At 39.2% G+C, this 9,138-nt stretch overlaps 1 pseudogene; it reads right to left on the bottom strand.

Annotated features, from left to right (window-relative positions):
- Positions 1–394: 394 nt before the first annotated feature.
- Positions 395–1,117, bottom strand: LOC112634953 (annotated as a pseudogene).
- Between the last annotated feature and the right edge of the window lie 8,021 nt (positions 1,118–9,138).

The raw sequence follows: 9,138 nt of genomic DNA, 5'->3' as shown, positions 1-9,138 counted from the left end.
ATGACAAATTATTATCATGAGGGAAAACAAGTGTAGCTGGCTACCTTAAAAAATGCCCAACCACTGCTTCTCAATATAGAAGGACTAAAACCACATACCGTTTAGCATATGACAAATCCCATCTCTGTCCCCTGAAATTCCCCTAGTTTCATTCCTTAGAAGGGTATTTAAAAAAGACCTATAGCAGCATTTGGCTTTCTTGTGAAATATCCAGCATCTTAAATATTATTTACAATTCTTTTTTTGTGAAGCTGGAAACTGACTTCAGAATTTGTGAGACTGGTGGGAAAATAACCCATTCAAAACTATTCTAGAATTTCTTTTTTGGCAGAGTAGCAGGTATCCAAGTTAAAAATAGGAGGAACAGTTAGTTGCTTTGTGGTCTTTTCAAAGTTTAAATTGCTTTTTGTTCCCCATTTCTACTCCTGAGTGAGGTGGGCAGAGGTTCTGGCTCCTGCCCTTAGGATTTCTCGGTAGTTGCTTTCGTATTCCTGCGGCAAGGCTTGAACAGATGTGAGTTGATGAGGACTTCCCCAAAATGGCCTTTATAAACAGACCCACTACGTATCTTCTGTCTTTTTCAGTCCATGAGATCTAAAAAGGAAAACACCTGGTGTTCTGGTAGAACCAGAAGCCATCTCCATAACTGAACCATCGTCTGACTGGTTGCTGTAACAAGGAGGCACTTGAGGTGGTACTGTGAGCATCATCATTGTGATCTTTACCTTCCTTCTGCAGTTTATTGGTCTGGTTGCTTTTTATCCTCTTCCCAGATACAGTTTTCACTCTCTTTGGTTTCAATGTAGTCTTTAGACTGGGTCCAGCCCTGCATCTGCCACGTGAATCCAGGGTTTTTTGATCCTGCTGGCAACGTCTTCCATCTTTTCACAAACAGGACACAGGCATTGTAGATGTCTCATGCAGCCCCAGAGAGCTCTGGAAGTCCTTTCCATAGCGTTTACTGTCAGTGAAGCGAGAACTGGAGGACTTAACTCTGCAAACACAGCAGCCCTCTATACTTCGGTACATCTTTGGCTTGGGAAAAACCAAACATCTTTTCTTCTGGGCAATAGTCTTCCAAATCTTCCAGAAGCATCCATTCCATACGAAACAACATGCCGGAGGTGCAGAGTGCACGCCAGGCCAGTCCCTTTCTAAGCCCTCCCTCTTCAAGTGCCTTGTCTAGAAAGATTGGCCCATTGCATTTTGACCTTTCTTCTTATCTAATAAATGCATTTCAGGCTAAATTGCCCGTAAGTGCTGACTGAGTTGCATCCATCAATTTAGATATGCAATATTTTTATTGTTATTCAAGTCTGAATATTGATAATTTCCTTTATGATTTATTTGTGGTCCTATAAATTATTTACATGACATTGACGTTAAAGATTTCTCTAAGATATATGGTTTTAAAGTCTATTTCTCTACTATTGGTTTCTAATTTTATAGTACTTTGATCACAAAATGTGGTCTGCTGCACAATGTTTTGAATTTGTTGAATCTTGCTTTGTGAGGAAGAGTCTCTAGTAAATTTATTCATGTGTCCTTGAAAATAAAATGCAATCTTTAATTTTTGGTGTAGAATATAAGTTGCAATCTGTTTGGTAAAGTTTATTAATTGTACTACTTAAGTGTCTGTTTTCTTTCTGGCTTTTATTCAGTATTGTAAGATGTTAAAATCTTCCTTCCAGGATTATGGATATGTTCATTTCTCCTTGTGAGTCTTTGGTTTTACTTTATATATTTTAAGGCCATGTTATTAGAGACTATTATAAGACTATTTTATCTTTTTTTTCAAATTATTCATTTTATCATTACATCATGTTTTCTCCCTTGAATTTATTTTTGTCTGATTTAATATGACTGTTTTTATTTATTTATTTATTTATTTATTTATTTATTATACTTTAAGTTCTGGGGTATATGAGCACAAAGTACAGATTTGACACACAGGTATACATGTGCCATGTTGATTTGCTGCACCCATCAACTTATCATTTACATTAGGTATTTCTCCTAATGCTATCCCTCCCCCAGCCCCCCACTCCCTGACAGGCGCTGGCGCGTGATGTTCCCTGTCCAAGTGATCTCATTAGTCAATTCCCACCTATGAGTGAGAACATGCAGTGTTTGGTTTTCTGTCCTTGTAATAGTTTGCTGAGAATGATGGTTTCCAGCTTCATCCATGTCCCTGCAAAGAACATGAATTCATCCTTTTTGATGGCTGCATAGTATTCCATTGTGTATATGTGCCACATTTTCTTAATTCGTCTATCATTGATGGGCATTTGGGTTGGTTCCAAGTCTTTGCTGTTGTGAACAGTGCTGCAGTAAACATATGTGTGCATGTGTCTTTATAGTAGCATGATTTATAATCCTTTGGGTATATACCCAGTAATGGGATTGCTGGATCAAATGGTAATTCTAGTTCTAGATCCTTGAGGAATTGCCACACTGTCTTCCACAATGGTTGAACTAATTTAAACTCCCACCAACAGTGTAAAAATGTTCCTATTTCTCCACATCCTCTCCAGCATCTGTTGTTTCCTGACTTTTTAATGATTGCCATTCTAACTGGGGTGAGATGGTATCTCATTGTGGTTTTGATTTGCATTTCTCTAATGACCAGTGATGATGAGCATTTTTTCATGTGTTTGTTGGCTGCATAGATGTCTTCTTTTGAGAAGTGTCTGTTCATATCCTTCACCCACTTTTTGATGGGGTTGTTTGTTTTTTTCTTGTAAATTTGTTTGATTCTTAGTAAATTCTGTATTTTAGCCCTTTCTCAGTGAGTAGATTGCAAAAATTTTCTCCCATTCTGTAGGTTACCTGTTCACTCTGATGGTAGTTTCTTTTGCCATGCAGAAGCTCTTTAGTTTAATTAGATCCCATTTGTCTATTTTGGCTTTTGTTGCCATTGCTTTTGGTGTTTTAGTCATGAAGTCCTTGCCCATGCCTATGTCCTGAATGGTATTGCCTAGGTTTTCTTCTAGGATTTTTATGGTTTTAGGTCTAACACTTAAGTCTTTAATCTGTCTTGAATTAATTTTTGTATAAAGTGTAAGGAAGGGATCCAGTTTCAGCTTTCTACATATGGCTAGTCAGTTTTCTCAGCACCATTTATATTCCCCATTTCTTGTTTTTGTCAGGTTTGTCAAAGATCAGATGGTTGTAGATGTGTGGTGTTATTTCTGAGGTCTCTGTTCCGTTCTATTCGTCTATCTCTCTGTTTTGGTACCAGTACCGTGCTGTTTTGGTTACTGTAGCCTTGTAGTATAGTTTGAAGTCAAGTAGCGTGATGCCTCCAGCTTTGTTCTTTTTGCTTAGGATTGTGTTGGCAATGCAGGCTCTTTTTTGGTTCCATATGAGCTTTAAAGTAGTTTTTTCCAATTCTGTGAAGAAAGTCATTGGTAGCTTGATGGGGATGACATTGAATCTATAAATTACCTTGGGCAGTATGGCCATTTTCACGATATTGATTCTTCCTATCCATGAGCATGGAATATTCTTCCATTTGTTTGTGTCCTCTTTTATTTCATTGAGCAGTGGTTTGTAGTTCTCCTTGAAGAGATCCTTCACATCTCTTGTTTGTTGGATTCCTAGGTATTTTATTCTCTTTATAGCAATTGTGAATGGGAGTTCACTCATGATTTGGCTCTCTGTTTGTCTGTTAATGGTGTATAGGAATGCTTGTGATTTTTGCACATTTATTTTGTATCCTGAGACTTTGCTGAAGTTGTTTATCAGCTTAAGGAGATTTTGGGCTGAGATGATGGAGTTTTCTAAATATACAATCATGTCATCTGCAAACAGGGACAATTTGACTTCCTCTTTTCCTAATTGAATACCCTTTATTTTTTTCTCTTGCCTGATTGCCCTGGCCAGAACTTCCAACACTATGTTGACTAGGAGTGGTGAGAGAGGGCATCTCTGTCTTGTGCCAGTTTTCAAAGGGAATGCTTCCACTTTTTGCCCATTCATTATGATATTGGCTGTGGGTTTGTCATAAATAGCTCTTATTATTTTGAGATACGTTCCATCAATACCTAGTTTATTGAGAGTTTTTAGCGTGAAGGGCTGTTGAAGTTTGTCGAAGGCCTTTTCTGCATCTATGGAGATAATCATGTGGTTTTTGTCATTGATTCTGTTTATGTGATAGATTACGTTTATTGATTTGCATATGTTGAAACATCCTTGCATCCCAGGGATGAAGCCAACTTGATCGTGGTGGATAAGCATTTTGATGTGCTGCTGGATTCAGTTTGCCAGTATTTTATTGAGGATTTTAGCACTGATGTTCATCAGGGATATTGGTCTAAAATTCTCTTTTTTTGTTGTGTCTCTGCCAGGCTTTGGTATCAGGATGATGTGGGCCTCATAAAATGCATTAAGGAGGATTCCCCCTTTTCTATTTATTGGAATAGTTTCAGAAGGAATGGTACTAGCTCCTCTTTGTACCTCTGATAGGATTTGGCTGTGAATCCATCTGGTCCTGGACTTTCTTTGGTGCATAGGCTATTAATTATTGCCTCAATTTCAGAGCCTGTTATTGGTCTATTCAGATTTAGTCCCAAGACTAAACCAGGAAGAAGTGGAATCTCTGTACAGACCAATAACAGGCTCTGAAATTGAATCCTGTGTCCAGGAATTTATTCATTTTTTCTAGATTGTCTAGTTTATTTGCTTAGAGGTATTTATAGGATTCTCTGATGGTAGTTTGTATTTCTGTGGGATTGGTGGTGATATCCCCTTTATCATTTTTTATTGTGTCTATTTGATTCTTCTTTCTTTTCTTCTTTATTAGTTTTGCTAGTAGTCTATCAATTTTGTCGATCTTTCAAAAAACCAGCTCCTAGATTCATTGATTTTTTGAAGGGTTTTTTGTGTCTCTATGTCTTTCAGTTCTGCTCTGATCTTAGTTATTTCTTGCCTTCTGCTAGCTTTTGAATTTGTTTGCTCTTGCTTCTCTAGTTCTTTTAATTGTGATGTTAGGGTGTCGATTGTAGATCTTTCCTGTTTTCTCTTGTGGGCATTTAGTGCTATAAATTTCCCTCCACACACTGCTTTAAATGTGTCCCAAAGATTCTGGTATGTTGTATGTTTGTTCTCATTGGTTTCAAAGAACATCTTTATTTCTGCCTTCATTTCATTATTTACCCAGTAGTCATTCAGGAGCAAGTTGTTCAGTTTCCAAGTAGTTGTGCAGTTTTGAATGAGTTTCTTAATCCTGAGTTCTAATTTGATTGCACTGTGGTCTGAGAGGAAGTTTGTTGTGATTTCTGTTCTTTTACTTTCGTTGAGGAGTGTTTTACTTCCAATTATGTGGTCAATTTTAGAATAAGTGCAATGTGGTGCTGAGAAGAATGTATATTCTGTTGATATAGGGTGGAGAGTTCTGTAGATGTCTATTAGGTCTGCTTGTTGCAGAGCTGAGTTCAAGTCGTGGATATCCTTGTTAACTTTCTGTCTCGTTGATATATCTAATATTGACAGTAGGGGTGTTAAAGTCTCCCATTATTATTGTGTGGGAGTCTAAGTCTCTTTGTAGGTCTCTAAGGACTTGCTTTATGAATCTGGGTGCTCCTGTATTGGGTGCATATATATTGAGGATAGTTAGCTCTTCTTCTTGCATTGATCCCTTTACCAGCATGTAATGGCCTTCTTTGTCTCTTTTGATCTTTATTGGTTTAAAGTTTGTTTTATCAGAGACTAGAATTGCAACCCCTGCTTTTTTTTGCTTCCCATTTGCTTGGTAAATCTTCCTCCATCCCTTTATTTTGAGTCTATGTGCATGTTCGCATGTGAGATGGGTCTCCTGAATACAGCACACTGATGGGTCTTGACTCTTTATCCAATTTTCCAGTTTGTGTCTTTTAATTGGGGCATTTAGTCCATTTACATTTAAGGTTAATATTGTTATGTGTGAATTTGATCCTGTGATTATGATGTTAGCTGGTTATTTTGCTCGTTAATTGATGCAGTTTCTTAATAGCATCGATGGTCTTTACAATTTGGCCTGTTTTTGCAGTGGCTGGTACCAGTTGTTTCTTTCCATGTTTAGTGCTTTCTTTGGGAGCTCTTGTAAGGCAGGCCTGGTGGTGACAAAATCTCTCAGCATTTGCTTGTCTGTAAAGGATTTTATTTCTTCTTCACTTATGAAGCTTAGTTTGGCTGGATATGAAATTCTGTGTTGAAAATTCTTCTCTTTAAGAATATTGAATATTGGCCCCCACTCTCTTCTGGCTTGTAGGGTTTCTGCTGAGAGATCTGCTGTTAGTCTGATGGGCTTCCCTTTGTGGGTAATTCGACCTTGCTCTCTGGCTGCACTTAACACTTTTTCCTTCATTTCAACCTTGGTGAATCTGACAATTGTGTGTCTTGGGGTTGCTCTTCTTGAGGAGTATCTTTGTGGTGTTCTCTGTATTTCCTGAATTTGAATGTTGGCCTGCCTTGCTGTGTTGGGGAAGTTCTCCTGGTTAATATCCTGAAGAATGTTTTCCAACTTGGTTCCATTCTCCTCATCACTTTCAGGTGCACCAATGAAACATAGATTTGGTCTTTTCACATAGTCCCATATTTCTTGGAGGCTTTGTTTGTTTCTTTTTACTCTTTTTTCTCTAACCTTGTTTTCTCACTTTATTTCATTAATTTGATCTTCAATCACTGATACCCTTTCTTCCACTTGATCGAATAGGCTATTGAAGCTTGTGCATGTGTCACGAAGTTCTTGTGCCATGGTTTTCAGCTCCATCAGGTCATTTAAGGTCTTCTCTACACTGTTTATTCTAGTTAGCCATTTGTCTAATCTTTTTTCAAGGTTTTTAACTTCCTTGCGATGGGTTCGAACATCCTCCTTTAGCTTGGAGATGTTTGTTATTACCAACCTTCTGAAGCCTACTTCTGTCAACTTGTCAAAGTCATTCTCTGTCCAGCTTTGTTCTGTTGCTGGTGAGGAGCTGCGATCCTTTGGAGGAGAAGAGGCGCTCAGATTTTTAGAATTTTCAGCTTTTCTGCTCTGGTTTCTCCACACTTTTGTGGTTTTATCTACCTTTGGTCTTTGATGTTGGTGACCTACAGATGGGATTTTGGTGTAGATGACCTTTTTGTTGATGTTGATGCTATTCCTTTCTGTTTGTTAGTTCTCCTTCTAACAGTCAGGTCCCTCAGCTGCAGGTCTGTTGGAGTTTGCTGGAGGTCCACTCCAGTCCCTGTTTGCTTGGGTGTCACCAGTGGAGGCTGCAGAACAACAAATGTCACAAAACAGCAAATATTGCTGCCTGATCCTTCCTCTGGAAGCTTTGTCCCAGAGGGGCAGCTGCCTATATGAGGTGTCTGTCAGCCCCTACTGGGAGATGTCTCCCAGTTAGGCTACATGGGGGTCAGGGACCCACTTGAGGAGGCAGGCTGTCCGTTCTCAGAGCTCATACACTGTGCTGGGAGAACCACTGCTCTCTTCAGAGCTGTCAGACAGGGACGTTTAAGTCTGCAGAAGTTTTCTGCTGCCTTTGTTCAGCTATGCCCTGCCCACAGAGATGGAGTCTAGAGGCAGTAGGCCTTATTGAGCTGTGGTGAGCCACCCAGTTTGAGCTTCCTGGCTGCTTTGTTTACCTACTCAAGCCTCAGCAATGGTGGACGCTCCTCCCCCAGCCAGGCTGCCATCTTGCAGTTCGAACTTGGACTGCTGCGCTAGCAGTAAGCAAGGCTCCGGGGGTGTGGTAGCCACCCAGCCAGGCATGGGAGAGAATCTTCTTGTCTGCTGGTTGCTAAGACCTTGGGAAAAGCACAGTATTTGGGTGGGAGTGCCCCATTTTTCCAGGTAGTCTGTCATGGCTTCCCTTGGCTAGGAAAGGCAAATCCCCCAACCCCTTGGGCTTCCCAGGTAAGGTGATGCCCTGCCCTGCTTCAGCTTGCCCTCTGTGGGATGCACCCACTGTCCAACCAGTCCCAATGAGATGAACCAGGTACCTCAGATGGAAATGCGGAAATCACCCATCTTCTGCGTGGATCACGCTGGGAGCTGCAGATTGGAGCTGTTCCTATTTGGCCGTCTTGGCTCTGACTGTATTTATTTTATTTTGGTAAGTATTACTGCATCATGTAATTTTTCACCTCTTTACTTTCAACATTTTTGGAATTAAATTTTAGGTGTGTCTCTTATGAATAGCATATAATTGGAACGTGTATGTGCCAAAACACCAGTGTAAGACTGGTGAGTTTAGTATGTGCATATTTATTGTGATTGCTGATGTCTCTATTTCTACCATTTCATTTTATAGTTTATAACTACCGCATAGCCCTTGGATTCTTCTCTCACTTTCTCATGTGTGTGTGTATGGGGGAGATGGGGTCTATTAGATTGATTAAGTTTTCTTTATTCCTGTGCAGCTACCCATATAACCTTCTCCTCCAGACACTGCATACTATTCTATCTTTTTAGGTGCTACCTTCCTTTTTTGCATGCATAGTTGACCTAAAAAATCTAAATGTAATCAATATCTCTATTCTTTACATAGAAAAGCAGTAGCTCTTTCCTTTCATGTTATTATTGTATATTATTTAATTCCATCTTTAAAAACACACATGCACAAGATCAGTCAATACCTTTGGCATTGTTTTATACAGTCAATGCTTCAACTATTTCTTTGCTTTCTTTACTTTCATTTCTTCGTTGTAGGTTTAATTTCTTTCTTCCTAAGAAACATCCTTTAGTATTTTTTTCAAGAAGATCCTGTGTATGGTAACTTTTTCTCAGTATCAGTCATTGTTAATCTGAAATATCTTAGCTTGCTCTCACTATTTTAGAAAATTAAGTTATAATTAACATATAATAAAATACATAGAGTTCAGTTCAATATGTTCTGACAAACTACTACTGAAGCAAGATATTAAGATGATATTTCTATCATCCTAAGAAATTCCCTTGGGCCTCCTTCCAGTCAGTTTCCTGCCCTGCTCCATTCCAGAGACAACCATGGTTCTCTTTTCTTTTCTTTTTTTCTTTTGAGATGGAGTCTCACTCTGTCACCTAGGTTGGAGTACAGTGGCACAATCTAGGCTTACTGCAACCTCTGCCTCCCAAGTTCAAGTGATTCTCCTGCCTCAGCCTGCTGAGTAGATGGGACTACAGGCACCCACCAC

Source organism: Theropithecus gelada, chromosome 11, assembly GCF_003255815.1.
Source record: "Theropithecus gelada isolate Dixy chromosome 11, Tgel_1.0, whole genome shotgun sequence".
In the NCBI taxonomy this organism is placed as follows: Eukaryota; Metazoa; Chordata; class Mammalia; order Primates; family Cercopithecidae; genus Theropithecus; species Theropithecus gelada.
Note: the sequence above shows the minus strand (reverse complement) of the source record. Positions and strands in the feature narration are given on the sequence as shown.